This window comes from Pongo abelii, chromosome 23 (assembly GCF_028885655.2).
Source record: "Pongo abelii isolate AG06213 chromosome 23, NHGRI_mPonAbe1-v2.0_pri, whole genome shotgun sequence".
In the NCBI taxonomy this organism is placed as follows: Eukaryota; Metazoa; Chordata; class Mammalia; order Primates; family Hominidae; genus Pongo; species Pongo abelii.
This window is the reverse complement of record NC_085929.1, coordinates 49889227-49907499: the sequence shown is the minus strand read 5'-3', so window position 1 is coordinate 49907499 and position 18273 is coordinate 49889227. Positions and strand designations below refer to the sequence as shown.

General features: G+C 55.2%; 1 protein-coding gene and 1 long non-coding RNA gene across 3 annotated transcripts in view; both read right to left on the bottom strand.

The window, feature by feature from the left end:
- MPPED1 (metallophosphoesterase domain containing 1) overlaps positions 1-6064 on the bottom strand; it is a 94387-nt gene extending 88323 nt beyond the window's left edge. Inside the window, exon 1 of one of the 2 annotated variants that reach the window (XM_024239767.3) lies at positions 5920-6064. The gene's annotated coding sequence lies outside the window, so the exon portion shown is untranslated. The remainder of the gene's footprint in view (positions 1-5919) is intronic. The other variant, XM_054543757.2, reaches the window with a different exon arrangement.
- A 2303-nt stretch (positions 6065-8367) lies between these two features.
- LOC112130668 (uncharacterized) lies at positions 8368-17854 on the bottom strand. The gene is made up of 4 exons (XR_002912902.2): positions 17730-17854; positions 15953-16079; positions 13305-13409; positions 8368-8965 (listed from the first exon to the last, which is right to left on the bottom strand). It is a non-coding gene; the product is annotated as an uncharacterized LOC112130668 (long non-coding RNA).
- Between the last annotated feature and the right edge of the window lie 419 nt (positions 17855-18273).

The window sequence follows — 18273 nt, the reverse complement described above, 5'->3', positions numbered from 1 at the left end:
TGGTGCTGTCCTGGGTCCAAAACTCGGATGACAGTCAATGAGCACACAGAAACGACTGTCTTATTAAGCATGAGAAGCTTCCAGAGAAACATCTCCCCCAACAGCCGTCCCCGCTGCGGCGTTCTGAGGAACCCCACCTTGGAAAGCTTTCACCAGAATCCTAGACGCACCTTGGCTCCGTCTCCTCTTGGGGCCTTTAACTGAGAGTAGGAGCGACTGAATAGCCCCAGCCTCTCTAACGGGTCAGCCCAAAGTGCAGCTGCCCGTCTTCAGGCCGGTGGCTCAGGGCAATGCAGAGAAAAAGCCGGCTTGGCTCAGCAAAGGCAGTGCTTACTAGGGCTTTTGTTGCAATGTGGCAAAATGTCACAGAGAAACCACGCTAACCCTTCCTAAGTGGTCCCCGCAAGCAAAATGCAGGAGATAATATTTAACAGAAAAGTACCAAGGTGTGGGGGTCTGAGGAGAATTGTTTTACAAGCGACGATTCCCACACAAGCTCAAAAATCACTTTTAAATCGTATTTTCTTTCCTTGTTTTGCCTCTACTTGAAAATATGCAATTGATGAGCCCATAGTAGAAAATGCCATAAAAGGAAAAAAAAAAAAAAAAGCAGAGGGACTCAAAGGAAAAGAAGCAAATACCCCAATGGGAGAAAAAAAATCAGACCTCATCCCACCATGTCCTAAAATGACAGACCTTTTTGTTTGATCTCCTTCCCAATCAAGTGTGGGATCCCAAGGAAAAGAAACACTGGCCAGCAGCTGGTATTATCAGCTAAGTTGAATAAGCTGATGAGCTCAGTAGATGAAGGAATCCACAAATAAAGTGAAAATTAGCCCCTATTCCTTGCAAAAGGATCAACCACAGTGACTTTAAAGCATTTACCACTTAAAAACCTTTTAGCTGGGCCCATTTTGAATTATGACTACATGATTTTAAATTACACTTTCTAATTCCTCACCACCGCCACCCCCCAGCAGTCTCTGCCGCTTCATTTTCCAATTATGTACTTTTATTTCGGAATATGAAGAGTGCTACTTACTGGATCATGTCCTGTCTGCCACAAATAGCTGCTCACTTATTCCTTTAATTTTAGCTATGAATGCAGTCGGCTCGCCGGGCTTGTCTTCAAATTCTGAATATCCTCCGTTCCCATTGCACAGAACGAGCCCCGAGACGCAAAGAAACACACAAAGCTCGGGCAGAGAAATATGTTTGTAAACCAGTGCTCCACTCCATAAATTATTATAATTCTTGGTGCTTTCTATATCCATCTAGCAGATCAGCGATCACATAAATAATAGCAAGTGGACTGATTTTTCTTCTGCAAAGTGCTACGTCCTAGTTTTCAAAATAAAGCACTTGGAGAGTCACGTATCTATGGAGTTGAAATGGGAAGCTGTTCAGATCTGTTTCAAACATGCACACAGACATATCCACACACAAAAGGAAATAGGAGGTAAATGTGTAAAACTCAGCATCGTGTCCCCTTCCCACTTATTTATCAAGTCACACTCAACAGGAATGGGGGTTTAGCACATACATGGCTAGGGAGGGGAAGAGGCTAGAGGGCTGTGATTGCTCAGCATTGAAATACAATTTGCAAAGAAAGTAAATGTGGATTTACAGTTCTTGTGGAAATCTATTAAACAGATGTCACTGAAGCATAATCGAATCAGCACTATGGCAATTCTACACTTAAGTCTGATATTGGGGTTTTGCCATTTTTATGATCAGTTCAAGTGTATGTTTTGTGATGGTGCGGGAATTTGCAATTAAGGATGAAACCTCCCAAGTATGATCAATTAACTAATGTGTCTGAATGACAAACTTACAAAAGCAAAACTCCATTCTCACCAGCCCCCAACCACTGCGCTGTGCAGGGAACCCAGGGCAGAATAAGGGTTGGGGGAGAGAACCTTTGCCTTTTCTGTGAACACTGAAACACTAAAAAGCGCTTTGTCAGGATTACATTTCTCAGGTAGCCAGTGCAATATATTCTGCAGGCTTGCAGACTGCAGCACTGTCCGGAAAATGCAAAAGAATGAAATGAAGGGGAAACGATGAGAGTGTTAGAAATTGGAAGCAGGCATCATTTTCTCCTTGAAGTGATGAAATTAGCATGGGCGATGCCAAAAGTCTCTTCGTGTGCATCAACGCTAAGCCTCACATCCTTCTTGGAAGGAGCAGACGGGAATGCGAAGGTGGGCAACAGACAAGTCACATTTTATAATTTTATAGAAACAAACTTTCAGGTGTAGACTGGGGTGGTGGAAAGAGGAGCCTACTCATCCCTGGCTTTGAACTGAATGCAGAGCAGAGTCAACCAGAAGGGAGAATTTTATTTATTTATTTTTCCCCGCAGCTGCTTCTATTTATGATGACGACCTGGTTCTGACATTAAGCTGGCCAAGTTCATGTCCAAGAAAATCCCCCACAAAGTAATTCACGAAAAGGCCTGAAAAGGCCAAGGAACACCTCAAATCACAATTTGATTTCAAAATTAATACCTATAATCTCAATTTGTTATTTTTTTATGAAATTGGACTGCCCTCATTGGTCACAGATATTTTAAGGGGAAATAAAGCATAACTAAGTCTTGTCTCATTAGGGGGAAAAAAGTCAAAATAAAGTAAAACATTTGTGTTGGCAGCAGACCTGTCAGGTCACCAGGGAGAACCACGGTGAATCAAATTAACTGAGAAGCAATTTATACCTTTCCTCCAATACCACCCCCAAAAAGGGGTCTCCTATTTTTTTCCCCTTGGGTTTTTTGTTTCTTTACCTTTTTTTTTTTTTTTTTTTTTTTTTGCTTTTGACATTTTAGTCACCTCTTCAAACTCAAGTCAGACAACTTCAGTGGCAGTCTGGAAGGGATGCTTACTGGTGGTCTCATTACATGGGGACATTCACACAGCAAGAACGAGGGCTGCAGGGAATGGCTTTCAGAGTGCCCCAGGCTACACTAAACAGTTCTTGCTGTGGGAAACAGTCCCTTCACCCCCTCTTCTCCCTGCCACCCCCAAGTGTTGGACACTTCTGGTCCTAGAGGGTGAGGCGCCCAGGCCAGAAGGAAGTCTCCTACCTCTTATCGGAGGTGCCATCGACTTTGATCTGTGGGTACGGAGCGAGCCTGAGAAGCTATTCCCAGGCCTCCGCACCTGGGGAGCCCTTTGCCCCAGGACCCTTGCTCCAGAGGGGCAGGCAGACAAAGGTACTTATTGCTGAACGGAAAGATCTCAGGGAGAAGAAGAATGGAAAGGGGGAATTCGTGAAAAGACCCTTTTTTGTTCCCGGTGAGGGAGGGGCGATGGGAGAGACATGTCACATTGTCACATTAAAGACTTTGACAGACAATCCAGGGATAACGCAGAAATTCCACCCTTAACTGCAGCTTGATGCAACTTGAAAGGCATTAACTAACCTCCACTAATTGCATGTTTTTCTGTGCATAATATTTACTTGTTAAAAGTCTTTGCCTGGCTGACTAATTTCCTCTGCCCTGGTATTCATGATCAGTTCACAGGCCTGAAATTGGGAAAATGAAGTCATTTTGATAGATTAAAAGATGATTGCACTTTGGGGAGGGTTTTCTTTTTTTTCCAGAAGTCCAGAGCTGCACCCAGAATGCTGATTTTTCTCCTTAATGTGGCCCTTCAGGGAATCCCAGCGACCACCGTCATTCCTCAAACAAGCAGAGAGAGATGTGTCCTGTATAAAGTGAGCATACCAAGGCCCGTACTGCCTAGGTGGGAAGGTAGCAAGTTCAAAGAAGAACAAATGAACTTAAGCCACATTCATTGGATGAAGATTTAAGAGTCTCACGGGTGAGCTGGGAATTTATTAAAAGCAGGCTTTTCAAGAACGATGATTCCCTACATCAGTCTGTATTCCTGACAGTTGGGGCTCAAGTAAAACACTCTAAAATTCTTATTGTTCACCTAGATCTAAACCTGTCCTATCTGTCCACAGGCACAGCCCACGGGGCATCAGCCAGGGTGGATGTGAGTGAATCTAAGCATACCATGGGGTGGTTACATCAGGGGTACCTCCTCGGCCATGTAGGTGACTCTCTGAACCCATCCACATCACCAGTACAGGGACCTCATTCAATCCAGGTCTTCCGAAATTCCTGGGGCCAAGAAATAAATAGGAAGGCAGTCCCACATTGAAACACTTCCGAACACACGATTAAGCCTCCGTGACTGGATTATCGCCTTTTGACTAGCCATCGCCCAATTAATGTACCTCCAGCGAGCAAGCACTAGAATCGATGGAACCATTCCACCGAAATCCATCTCCAGAAAAAGATTTTACAAGTGTTGCGGGGCTGCCACTCAGAAAGCCAATTTGCAAGGAGCCCAGCACGGTGAAGCGCAGTTTATCATGCGTGGTTCCCACACAGAGGGCCCCTGCAGACTGCGCCTGGCTCCAGAATGCCTCCCTAGCACCACCCGCTCAAACGCATTGAGGTTCTCCCCTGCCTCAGCCGGGCCGAATCCGTCAGCATCCTCCCCAAATAGTCTCTTAGAGCCTTGGCTCCTGTACACCAAGATCTGGCTTCCGACTGGACGTGGCAGTCAGCTGGTGGCCTCTCCAACATCGCCCTGTGCCAGGTTTCTCACCAAGTTGGTTTAATTTTTTTTTTTTTTTGCGAAGTCCAGTCAGATTATTGACAGTGCCTGTCTGCCTGACCCGCCCCCGCCCCGCAGCGCCACAGATCCCTGCTAACAAGTCTCCCACTGCCATTCAACTCCCGTGAGCCAGCTCCGCCATTCAATAGCCAGCCCACTTTTGTTCCCCCAGTTTAATTTCATAATTGTTTGCCACTTAACAAGCTCTCCTCTGGGCCATTCAATAGAGCAGGGGAAATGGGGAGGGGGAAGGCAAAGAAACTCTGGGAGGGGAGCTGGGAGCCAGGCCAGCCCAGCACTGGGGAAGAGACATCCCAGAGAGGTCAGCTGGACAGGGGTGGGGGCCAGTTCCGGAGTGGAGCCTCCTGACACCAACCGGGCCACCCAGCTTGAGCCCGGAGAGGTGGGAGGGAAAGGAGAGGGGTGAGTCCCGAAGGCCAAGCCGGGGCCTGCCAGACTCCTGGGCACATCAGTGCTCTGAATGACACGCCTCTGGCCCTGCCTGGGTGAAGAGAGACTGCATGAATTCACGCTCCTGTAACGTGTCCCAGAACAAACACACAGGAGCACAACTGCTCCTTAGTTTGGGCATTCCATGATCAACATTCCCTTTGAGGGCTGGGACCTGTCTAGGTAGCCACTGAATCCCCTGGGCGGGCACATAGCAGACAGGAATAAATATGTGTTGAGTGAGTGGATGGATAGATGGATGGATGGATGGATGGATGGATGGATGGATGGATGGATGGATGGATGGAGGGAGGGGAGGGAAGGATGAATGGATGGAAGGAAATGGATGAAGTTTCCAGCAATACCTAGCAAAAGTGGCCACTCGGCCAGCGTTCGTCCCCCCTCTCTTCCCCGCCGAGTGCCAGCAGGGGCTTGGCAGCGCACACAGTAGGCTCTCTACAAGCAGGGGCTGCTATTGTTACCACCATCATCATCACTGGCACCCCACCAGCCCGCTGCTTCCACCAGCTACTCCGCCAGCAGCAGCAGCGACTGGCGAGCAAGGGAAAAGTTTCGCTGACCCCGCGGCCCCAGCCGGAGTCCCGCGCCCTGGCGGAGCCCCCTCCCGCCAGCACCCGCTCGGCAGGCGGGGCAGCTGGGGTGCCCAGCCCGCTTCCCGCACCCGGCAAAGGCGGCCAAAGTAACTTTGCGGGCGCCCCTGCGCAGCGCCGCGGGCGTCGCCCAGCGCCTGGAGAGGGTCCCGACCGCGCCCCGCGCCCGGCCCCCAGCCCGCGCCCGCCGCGCCCCGCCGCGCCCCGCCCGCCCCCGGTCCTACCTGGCCCCGGGCTCCTCTTCGGCGGCCGCGGCGGCTGCGAGCAGCAGCGCGCACCGAGGGAGGCAGGGGCTCCCGGGAGGGAGGCGCGCAGGGGCGGGGGCTCCTCCGGCGGCGGCCGCCTCGCCGCGCGTCCGAGGCTGCAAGTGGGAGCCAGACTCCTCCTTCGGGGGGCGGGGGGCTCCCCGCGCCCCCTCCGCCGCCCGCCCGCGCGCCGCGAGGCTCCGAGCCTCCTTGGCTCCCCCCGCCCGCCGCCGCCCGCCTCCCCACGCCCGCCCTCCCCGCCTCCCCGCGCCCGGCCGCCGGGAGGGGCGCGCTCGCGGCCTCGGTCCCGGCCCCTGCGCCGCCACCCGCCGGGGCCCCAGCCAGGCCCGCCAGGCCTCGGCCCTCGGCCCGCGCCCGGGCTCGGAGCCCGCATCCCGCTGCGGAGGGACAGGGAGCGCGGCCGCGGGCCTGGACGCGGGAGGAGGAGCGGGGCCCGCGCTGCGGAAAAGGGAGGGGGCCGCCCCACCGCGCCCGGCGCCCCTCTCCGCGCCCGACCCCAGCCCGGGCCGGGCCGCGCGCGGGCTGGGCAGCGAGCTGGGCGGGGGCGCTCTCACCTCCGGATCCGTGGCCGCCGAGGCGGGCACCGCGTGCAGGGGCGTGCGTGGCTCCTTCCGGGGCGCCGCAGCCTTCGCCCGAGGCCCGGACCCCCTCCTGGGGCCGCCGGGGCACCCTGCTCTGGGCCCCTCCCGCCCAGGGTCTGGAAGGTCCCCCTCCGGAGACGGAAACACTCTGACTCCAGCTCCCAGTCTGAATAGGTCGGGGTCCTCCTCCTGGGCCACCATCTCTTCCACTCGGGAGTCCCAGGTCCCCAATCCCGGGCACAGCAGGTAGCCTGCAGCGGCCAGAGCCCCAACGGGACGGATGAACAAGTCAGGAACTCAGAGGGCGCGACACCCAGTGTAAAGAGGCCCTGCCTTGCTGGGAAGAGCAGAGACCATCGCCCTCAGTGTCGGGGATCACCCTGGGGAGTTTGAGGCCATGTGGCTTCCAGCCCCTTGCCGCGGGTGGGACGGGGGTTCCAGGGCCTTGTATAGTTAGGGTGCAGATCACTCTGGCCTGGGCCTCCCAGACTGAGAGGAAGATGAAAAAGGGCTGTGGCTCCTCAGAGGCCCAAGGCCCCTCAACAAATGCTTGTGGGTCTCCCTTCACCAACACACACATCACACCATCCCCAAGGACACCCTCTGCTGGCCCCTCAGGCCTGTTCTACCCCTGAGGACAGCTATCTGGTGTGGCTTCCTGGAGGTGGGGACAGCCCAGTTGAATGAGTATATGCCAGGAGAGAAGGCCTGGAGAAGACATCCAGGCCAAGGGAATGGGGCACGCAAAGGCCTTGGCATGTGAGTTCAGTGGGGTTAGAAACAAAGGAAAAGCAAGAGGAGGGAAGATGAGGTGGCAAGGTTGGGAGTGAGGGAACAGAAGCCAGATGGGGAAGAGCCTTGGATAGACTTTATCAGGGGCAGTGGGAGCCATAGAGGGTTTTTGAGCAGGGCTGTGACTTGGTCAGGTTCATCTTTTTACAGCTTGTTCTGGCACCTCTAAAGACAGAGGTAGAGGGGGAGAGGCTGGGCTATGGAGGGAGAGGATGGAGGCCTGGGGCCCTCAGGCCAGAGATGGGGGGCAAGGGCTGGCCGAGGGGTCCTGAGGCAGTCACCCCCTCCGGCTTCCTTACCTCTTTCTCCTCCTAGGCTGCAGGCTTCCTGAGCACGGTGACTTCGAGGGAGGTGAAGGAGAAAACTGCCTGGGAAGGTGGCTTGGACTCAGTGCCTGCCTGGGAAGGTGGCTTGGACTCAGTGTCTCAGCAGACCCCACCTGCCGGCTGCCCGGGACAAAGCCACAGCTTGGCTGTGGCCTCTGGAGATCGCAAAGGACAGTGGCAAATGTGCCTTCCTGGTCCCTGGGTCGAGAGCACAGGTTCCTGTGACACTTGTCCTCCAAGGCCAGCTTCCTCACCACCTCCAGTCCTACCAGAACTACCCTCAAGTCCCAGAACATCATCTCTTACCTTCCCAGGGTACACGTTTATTGAGCACCTACCGTATTCCTGGCACTCGGCACTTCCTTTGAAGCCAAACATGAGCTCTCCACCAGAGGGACCTGGTGCTACCTGCACCACCCAGTCCCAGGCACGGAGCTCTCAGCTTGACCCACACTGTCTCATGTAGCCCTCAAGCCTCCCCTGGGCCATGCTGCACCCCAGAGGTCAGCCTCCCCAGCGCCTAGTGCTGCATCCCACAGGGCCTGGTACTCTGTAGGTGCCCAGGGAATGGTCCCTAAAAGATGAGGGAATGAGGAGTGTGGGATGGGCAGGGTAGGCCCACTCCTAAAAGAGCAACCATTCTGGCAAACACAGCACACATTCTGCTTTTGGAAAAATTTAATAACACAGTGGCACTTGTTCATGGAGACTAATAGAAACACCACACAATCCCACACTGCTAAACCAGCCAGGAGATGGCTCGTTCTGCTGGAAAACATTTCCTAGGCGCCTACTACGTGCTGGAGGCCAAGGCGGAGAAGGAAGAGAAGGAAGGCACTCTGTCCTGGGAGAAGCAGAAGGTCAGCAGATACTCATGACACCGGGGAGAAGAGGGCAGCCTAGGGCAAGGAGAGCAGCACATGCAGCCAGGACACCTCGGAGGAGGCAGTGTGTGTGCTGCAGAAGAATCTAGGGATAAATGGGAGGGGGCAGCCGGGCAGAGGGACCAGCCTGTGCAAAGGCTCAGAGGCTCCAAAGTGCATGTGTGATCTCCCCTGGCCAAGAAACTCACCTTCCAGAAAGGTGTCCTGAGGCAGTAACTGCAGGCTGTTTATAGCAGCCCAGAAGTGAAAGCAACCTAAATGCCCAGCCAGAGGGGATCCGTTTTTTAAATTCTGCTATGTCTGGGGAGTTTCAAGTAGCCAAGTCCTGTTGCTGAAATGCCACATGGTGGGAAAATGGGCTCCATGCTTACCACCCATCCCGTGAACGAGCAAAGCGGGTTACACCAGAGTGTGCCCGATTCTGTGTTTTGAAAAATGAAAAAATAGAGAGAAAGAGGAGAAAGAAGTCAGGAAGTAAATACAGCAAAATTTCAGCCCTGATGATAAGATTCTGGGTGGGGGCTGGGGGAGCCTACTTTATTTATGGGAATTTTTTGTCTCCTACTTTCCCGCGATCATCAGGATGTCACGAAGGATGGTGAGTGTGGGGCATTCAAGGAGGGGTGTGGGGTGTGTGGGGTCCCTGCAGGGCAAGGGCTGGGATGAACTGGAGGCCTGGGTGGCTTCATTGACAGAGTGACCTAAGCTTTCATGCCTTCCTTGGGTCCTTCATGGTGACTGGCTCACAGCCAGCATGCCAGAAAGGTTATTAATCAGCAAATATCCATGTGCACTGTGTTAGGCCCCAGGAATCACTCTGGCAGAGAAGGGCAGAGGAGTTCAGAGGACATGAAAGTCATCATATGCTGGGGTTTGGGAGAGGCTCCCAAGAGGAGGTGACTCAAGCTGGGTCTTGAAGGATGGAGCCCTAGTTTCATATCCCCACCTCGGCCCCATTAGACCCCTACAAGGTCTCTACCTGCCAGCCAGGTCTGTGTGGATCCTGACACAACCCAGGGCAGGGTCAGTTTCAGTCCAGCTATCTGGCATGGTCCTCATCCTGGGCCTTCCTCTAGGCCTAGAGCCCAAGGTGGAAAAGCCACACCTTATCAGGGACCCTGGGCCCTGCTCACCTCCAGCAGGCTCAGGTACAGCCTGCAATGACTATACCTACTCTTAAACCATGTCCTAACCAAATTCTGCTTTTGCCACTTGACAGCTCATGAGTCTGAACCTCAGTCTCTTCTGTAAAGCTGATGCAATAATCCCTACCTCAAGGGCCGTGCACATGCAGAGTGCAGGGTTTACATTCAGCAAGCAGTGGCAGCTCACACTGTCACAGTTCTAGACAGCAGGTGTGGGGATCTGGATTCTAAAACCCAGTTCCGTTACTAACTTGCTTGAGACCTTGGGACATTCTCATGTTTCGCTGAGCCTCAGTTTCCTCAGCTTGAGAAAGGGGATGGGATGGCTCACTCCTGAGCTTGCTCATAGATGAAATGACAAGCTATGGAAAGACCCCAGGAGCTCCCTCCTCCTGCCCCCAGCTAGAGTTCCAACTGGACCACTGGCCACATGAGACGCCCACCCCACTCTGCAGTATTCCCTGCCACGTGACTCCAGGCCATCACCCAGAAAGCCAGGCAGGAGCTGGATGGAGGCCAAGCCCAGGCAGGGCCGGGCTCCTGTGCAGTCTGCAGGAGCCAGGAGGACATGCTCCCGAGGTGGGGGCTGCTCCTGGTGCCACTCCTGGTCCTCCAGTCACTGCTCTCAAGCCTCCCCTGGGGGTGGCCTGAGCTGACGGTACCTATGGCTCTTGGACCCTCACATGCTGCCTGTGAGCCCTTTGCTGTTTGAGAGAACTTCTCCAGATGGCTTCTAGCTGGTTTATTTCTCACAACAGCCTGGTTGGGACCTCAGTGAGGGGCAGCCCTCCCTGTGAAGGGAGACTAGAAACCCCATTTTATAGACGAAAAAACTGAGGCTCCAAGAGGTTTCGAGACCTGCCCAGCTGGTGTAAAGTTGCAATAACAAGGCCCATCTTCAGACTCTAAGACACCCACTCTTCCCTCCACCCAGCTCCCCTGCCCCTACCTGGCGCCAGACCAACTCCTTCAAACCCTGCTGAGGCCCCCAACACATCTCAGCTACCATCCCAGCACTGCCCCCAACACATCTCAGCTACCATCCCAGCACTGCCCCCAACACATCTCAGCTACCATCCCAGCACTGCCCCCAACACATCTCGGCTACCATCCCAGCACTGCCCCCAACACATCTCGGCTACCATCCCAGCACTGCCACGGGCAGATGGGCTCTTCTGAGCTGTCCAGGGTCCTGGCCATGCCCAGCCCTGCCTCAAGGCCTCTGATCCTTCCCTGGCTGGCACCTCTCCAACTTCCTGGATAGCAACAAAAAAAAGTGGGAACATGTGGCTGGGCTTGGTGGCTCATGCCTGTAATCCCAGCACTTTGGGAGGATGAGATGGGTGGATTGCCTGAGATCAGGAGTTTGAGACCAGCCTGACCAACATGGTGAAACCCCATCTCTACTAAAAATACAAAAATTAGCTGGGCATGGTTGTGCATGCCTGTAGTCCCAGCTACTCAGGAGGCTGAGAGAGGAGAATCGCTTGAACCCGGGAGGCAGAGGTTGCAGTGAGCCGAGATCGTGCCATCGCACTCCAACCCCGGGCAACAAAAGCAAGACTCCATCTAAAAAAAAAAGAAAAAAGAAAAGTGGGACTATGTGATGCCGGGCCTGGCCCAGACCTTCCGGTCCTACGCTGCCTGTGTACCCTTGGACATCACACTTCAACACTCAGGGCCTCAGTTTCCTTTTCTGAAAAATGGGCACAGCATGGGGCAAGCCAGGAGGTGGTTCAGACTCAGCACACCTCTGCAGTTGTCTCTGCCTCCTCCTCTGGGCCAAGTAAAGCCAGAGACTCAGAGGCATTTGGGCCCAGCCCTGCCCTTGAGCAAGAGGTCCAGAGGTTGTGAGGCTTGAGAACACGATGACCATGCCCTGCCAGGCCGAGGGGCACACGGGCTGGGGAGCACACTGGGGCCTCCCATCCCTCCTGGAAAGCAGAGAGGAGAGGAGCTTGGAGAGTGCCCTTGACAAGGGCAGAGAGGGCATAACAGGCAGAGGGAGCAGAAGCAAAGGCCTAGAGGCAGGAACCAAAGGGCAGCCTTGCTCAGAGAGCGCCTGGGAGGCAGAGGCGGCCCCTCTTCCCTGCACTGTCAGTGGCCACAGAGAAGAACACCAGGGAAGGTGGTCGGGGCCAGGACCCATCCTGGGGAGATCCCTCAGGCAGTGGGCGGAGGCAGAAGACTGAAAGCCAAGTGCAAAGCAGAGGCAGCAATCCGACGGACAGAGTGTGGGGCGGGGGCAGAGGGATAGCGAGGAGGGTCCCCCGGAGGTAGAAAGGCCAGAGCTACATGGCTTGTGGCATCACAGTCTCCACAACACCAGCTGACCCTTGCTAAGCATTTGCTCAGCCTAGGGGCTGTGCTGGGCTCCTCATTCAATCCTCATGACCCAACCTGTTCACTGTGGAGTGGTGGCAACGGTGGCATGAACTGGGACACTATGAGGTCCACAGGCTTCCAGTCACCCCTTCCAGCTGAGCTTCTGATTTGTCTAACGTCCCCGAGCTCAGTGTCCCCACCCAGAGAGTAAGTTGCAGAGCCTGGGGCATCAGGCTCTGAAAACCAGGCCCTTATCACTGGGGACATTTTTCCCTACCGCAGGAGTTTGGGTGAGCTCACCAGCTCATGGCGGGTCCCCTGTGTCCTCTTCTCTCTGGGATTGACATCTCCAGAGCTGCCCCTACCGCAGGCTCATTTGCCCTTGCCACCCACAGAAGGCCCAGGTGTGGGGGCCAGTAGCAGGAACCCTGGGTTCAAGTCCAGTAGTCTGACCCGAGAGCCGGGTCAACAGTGGTGCCAGAGTCAAATGTGGGGAAAGAAGGAGCCAAACAGGGTTTGCTCCTGGGACCCAGGAAAGGGATGAGTGAGGGAGGTCCTGGCTCCAGCCATGAAAGCCCAGACCCCGATCTCTGCCCACCCCCAGCCCCAAACACCACCCCCACCCACACCAGACAGGTCCATGGGTGGCTCGGATAAGCAGGGGCTCGGGACATGGGCCTGAGTCTTGGCACGAGTGTCCTGGCCAGGACCAAGCAGACCCTGCGGCGAATGTTCGGGGGTGCAGAGGGCTGGAAGGCGAAGGCAGGAGGCAGCAGCTCAGAGTGGGCAGCTCCTTCCAGGGCAGTGAGAACCGAAATCTGTGCAACCCCATGCCCTGTCCCCTGTCCCCTCTCCCTGTCCCTTACTCCTGCATCGGGCAGTACCCAGGTCCTGTCCACCTGCTCCCGAATCCACCTGCAGTCCCTCCGGCCCTCCCCACCCTCAGGCCTCACTGAGCTCCCGGCTCACCCTGCCCAGCATCCTGTTTGGGGAGGGGGTCCTGCCTGTCCTGCCAAAGATACGCTCACCCAGGCAACCTCCCCATCCTGGCCCACCATGGGCTATGGCTGCTCTGTCCTCGACCTTGGCCCATGGCCAGTGGCAGGGTCTGGGCCTGTGAACCTTGGGTGGAATCAAGAGCGAAGGAGGCAGCTGGACGGGCCTGAGGTCCAGCAGCACACAGCTGAGGCTTCCCGCCACGCAGGCGCCTTCCGGGAGCCCATACCAGCACCAACCAGAGCCCCACCCCATTCCTCTCCTGCCAGAAGTCCCCCTCCCAGTACCCCTCACCTGGGAGAGGCACCGCAGTGAGCTGGTGAGAGCACAGCCTGAGGCGTCAGACAATCCTGGGCCAGCTATGTGGTTGTGGGCAGGGTGCCGGACCTGCTGCCTCACCTGTAACATGAAGGAAAAGACGCTGCCCTGCAAGGTTGTGCCAATGGCATGGAATCAGGACCGTGAACTGCCTAGTGCCAGCTCTGATTCCAGCAAGTACCAATCAGCAGTGGTCCCCAGGACAGCCAGCAGGTGCCTGCCCCAGCCTCCCCAACCACAACAGTCCCATGCTATGCACCACGGGACCCTCATCTCCATTCCTACTACCCAGAAGACACTCAGTCAACACAGCATGCACCAGGATGCATCAGACACAGGAACCTGGGAAAGCACCCTAAAACGGGAGCCATTATCCAATGGTGAGAGGCACTTTCCCAAGGAGACAATGCAAGAGAGGTGGGGAGAGATCGCAGAGCTGGGGAAGGCACAGAGGAGCTGGGGAAGAACAGGAGAGCTGGGGGAGGGACAATTGAGGTGGGGAGGGTCAGGAGAGCTGGGGAGGTACAGTGGAGTTGGGGGAGGGTCAGGAGAGCTGGGGAAGGACAGCAGAGGCAGGGGAGGGACAGAGAAGCTGGGGAGGGACAGGAGAGCTGGGGGAGGGACAATTGAGGTGGGGAGAGACAGAGAAGCTGGGGAGGGACAGGAGAGCTGGGGGAGGGACAATAGAGGTGGGGGAGGGACAGTAGAGGTGGGGGAGGGACAGAAGAGGTGGGGGAGGGACAGTAGAGCTGGGGAGGAGGAGCAGTGCTGGGGAAATAGCACCAGACAAACTTTGCAGCTGCCCCCTGCTGCCCTCCTCAGAAAATAGGCCTCCCCCCCTGCATTCCTGCAAGGGTCCACCTGCTGCCTGTGCCCACTGCTTTTCCCCTGCCTGGGACCTGTTCTATCTTTGAGAACGTCTACCTGTCAGAAGTTTTTTCTTCTGTTGAGCTTGGAACTTCTCCCTTTGCTTCTCACCCTACCTCCAGGACTGCACAGCACCCTCAGCTCCCTCCTGGGTTCCCCAGGGAGCCTTGGAGCCATCAGTGGAACTCCCTGAGCCTCTTCCTCCCCAGGCTCCACAGCCCTCTCTGCAACTGTCTTGGCTCACCTGGCTGCACACCCCTGCCCTTCTCTGGATGAGCCCCAGTCTCTCTTTCCCCTCAAGGTGAGGAAGCCAGACCAGCTGAGGCCAAATGCAGCTCTTAGCAGGGTGTGGATGACACAGAACCCAGCTAGGCAGTGTAATGTGTCTGCCATGGCAGTCATTCACACCCTACTCCAAATGTTTCCAGCTCTTTTCTAACAGCATATTTGAATTAAGGTGCAGTGGCCCACGCCTGTGATCTCAGCACTTTGGAAGACTGAGGCAGGTGGATCACCTGAGGTCAAGAGTTCAAGACCAGCCTGGCCAACATGGTGAAACCCTGTCTCTACTAAAAATACAAAAATTAGCCAGGTGTGGTGGCAGGCGCCTGTAATCCCAGCTACTCAAGAGGCTGAGGCACGAGAATCACTTGAACCCAGGAGGCAGAGGTTACAGTGAGCTGAGATCATACCACTGCACTCCAGCCTGGGCAACAGAGTGATACTCTGTCCCAAAATAAATAAATAAATAAATAAATAAATAAAATAAAGTTAGACCTGGTGGGGACCTCAGTGCCCTTCTCCAACCCCACTCTATTCCTCCACTGTACAAATAGGAAAACTGAGACCCATGCGGAAGAAGAAGTGTAGGAGAGGAAACACTCTCTCCTCAGATTTGAGGAAAGGATAAATGGCTCCTGAAGAGGAGGTCAAGGTGTGAGGGCAAGATTAAAAAGAAACTTTTATGTTTTCTGTCAGGATTGCCTATTACCTGAGGCTGCAGAGGCTGCTGATAAACTTTACTATCTAATTCATCAGGAAAGCATCTATTTTGCCAATGAGTCAAGTGAGGTCAGAGGCACTGAATGACTTGGCCAAGGGTGCATTGCAACCCTGCCCAGATCTGCATGACCCCAACCTCCACATATTTCCACTCCCTGACACCATTCTGCAGGCAGCAGAGGGGAGGAGAAATGTGTGTGTGCATGTGCAGTCCCCAGGCCATCACCCAAGGGGACAGCACTTGGCCTCCCTCCTGACTCCCATCCCTATACTCCTCTGACCACTCTACCCCTGCAAACCGCTCACAGAGATCAAAGCTGCTATGTCTGAGCATCCCCCTTGAGCTGATCACTCTGCACAAATTATGCATTTAATCCTCATAACCACCAGGAAAGATGGCAGTATTATCTCCAGTTTACAGATGACAAAATTGGGCTGGAAGAATGGACTTACCCAAGGTCACACCTTGAGTCTCTGGTAGGGCTGGAGTGGCACCCAATTCTAGCGCCACTAGCAAAAGAAAAAGCCCAGGCAGGGGCAGTGCAGAAACTACTCAAGCTCTATACCTCCCACTGTGTGTCCACAGCAGACATCACTAATCAATCACAGAACTCTTTCCTATTAAACCAGGATGCAGCAGATAACACTAATCCATCACAGAACTCTTTCCTATTAAACTAGAATCCTTGCACAGGGCTCCAGGCAGCCACTCTGAGGGCTTGGCCCTAGAAGCAATATCCACTTGCCACTCCTACCTGGGCCAAGGTCCTCTTGGAGCAGTCTGAACATTCCACTCCTGCCCTTGTGCTCTTATTCAGCTGTGACAGACCAGAAACTGGCCCAGAATCCCAGAGTATTAGACTGGAAGGAAATTTTGGCAATCTTTGGGCATATAAGTGAACAAAGAGGTGAACTGATCCATGCATACAGCAAACTGGTAAAGCAGCCTCTGCACCAGGCCAGGCCTGGAGTTCCTGCTCCGTGTCCCCACCCCAGTGTCCACCACTCAGTTTCCCCAAAATGCAATGGAACCCTGGGGACTGCCAGCCTTGCAGGGTGCCCCCAGAACCTGTGCCCCACAAGCAAAATGGCAACTGGAAGGTTGGATGATTATCTCAAAGCTTGCCACAGAAGCTGTTATCTCCCTGTGAAAGACCCACTGGGCTCCCAGAGGCAATTACGTCCCTGCAGGGCTGGGTCTGGAGCTGACCAGGGCCACGCTGTGGTACAGCAGGGCTCTGCCACCTCCACACTGCCCTCTCTCCCCAGACCTTCCTCTCCTCACAGCTCCTGGGGTCTCCAGTTCTCTGCCTTGAAGACAAACATACTTTGTATGTCACTGAACCAAGGAAACCCTCACCAGCCTAAACCCTAAGCTGCAGCCCTTCCTGAAGCTCCTCTCTCCCCTCCAGCCTCTGCCTCCCTCAAGAGCCCTCTACTTGGTACCCCACTTCTCCACACCTTCAGGTACCCCCGGTGCACCCACCCCTCTCCATCTGCATTCATACTTGCTCACATCACCTGACCTAAGAAACAGGCCTCTGTCCCTCCTACCTCACCCTCCCACTCCTGCCCCATCTCATCCACCTCCTCAACTGAGTTTCCTCAAACAGCCATCGCAGGTGCCTACTCTGCTTCCCTGCCTCCTCAGGCCAGGCCAGGGCCACCAACGCTCTCCCTGGTGTCTCGTGTGGTCTTGCTTAGACCTCATCCTGCTCACTCCTGGCATATGGGCCCCTCCCCCACTCTCAGCCTCCTGGCTGTGGCCCTCAAGTCTCCATGGTCTGGTCCCAGAGTCCAGCCTCATCCAGATGCACTGATCAACTTTCTCCTTCTGCCCTGGGACTCCATGCTGGCTCAGTCCTCTGCACCCTTGATAAACAATTACAGCAGCAATAACAAAGATATTGCTTCTCTAGAATGAACATGTGCCAATCACTGAGCTAAGCATGAATTAGCCAGTTCCATCTTCCATCAAACCTACTGATTTGTTGACTCCAGAAAAATTCAGTGAATGCCTACTCTGTGCCACTCACTACTCTCAGCACTGGGGATACAATAGTGTAATGATGGTATTGTTCCAATTGCACAGCTGTGGAAACTGAGGCCCAGAGAGGCTAAGTGACCTGCCTGGGCTCACACAACCATGAGGTGGGTTCCAAATCCTACACCCACACACACACCCATGCCATGGCCTCCCTGTGGGCCACACACTCCAGAACCCTGCCCCCATCCCCCACTCCTCTGTCGCCCCTGGAGCCCAGCATCCTCAGTGCTTTGTTCTCCCTAGAAGCCCCCTCCCACCACCGCCACCACCTGCCGCCAGCCTGGCTGCTGCCTCCCTGGGAGCTGCTGCCAAGCCGTCAGCTCCTGTCATCGCCCCAAGGCAGCCAGAGGGAGCACCAGCAGCAGCTTTGGCACACACCACCTCCGGCCGCTCCACAGCCACCAGGCCAGCAGGGTGGGTTCCCCTCCCGCAGCCATGCCATGGGAGTATCAGTGCAGGGGGATCCAGCCCTCCCCATTACAAACCAAGAAACCGACGCTGGAGAAGAAACTCTGAAGTTTCAGCCAGGCCTCTGGTGACAGTGGCTAAATTTGTAAAGTCAACCCATCGTGGTGATGATCCAAAGTCTCTGGAAGGCAGTCCCTCTGCTGGCATAGTTCCCTGTTCAACCTGCCACCAGCCTCTGGGAGCTCAGTGGGGTGGGGCACTTCCTCAGAGGAGGGTTCTGACCTCCGCTCAGGTCAAAGTTCCCTCTCAGGTGCCCATGGCACCCACCCCAGGTGCTCCGCCAATAGTCAGCCCTGGGGTCACCCAGCCCTGAGGTCACCCAGCCTTGAAGTCACCCAGCCCAGGGGTCACCCAGCCCTGAGGTCACCCAGCCCTGAGGTCACCTAGCCCTGGGGTTGCCCAGCCTCAGCTCCCAGGTGACCTCCGTGGAATCACTCCTGTCCCCTCCCCTTCCTCCTGGTCAGGCAGGTGACCGCAGACGAGGTGTGGACTCAGGTCCTGTCCTTGCCCCCCTCCTGCTATCCCTCCTAGGGGAGGAAGCCCTGGGAGGGAGGTGGGCGC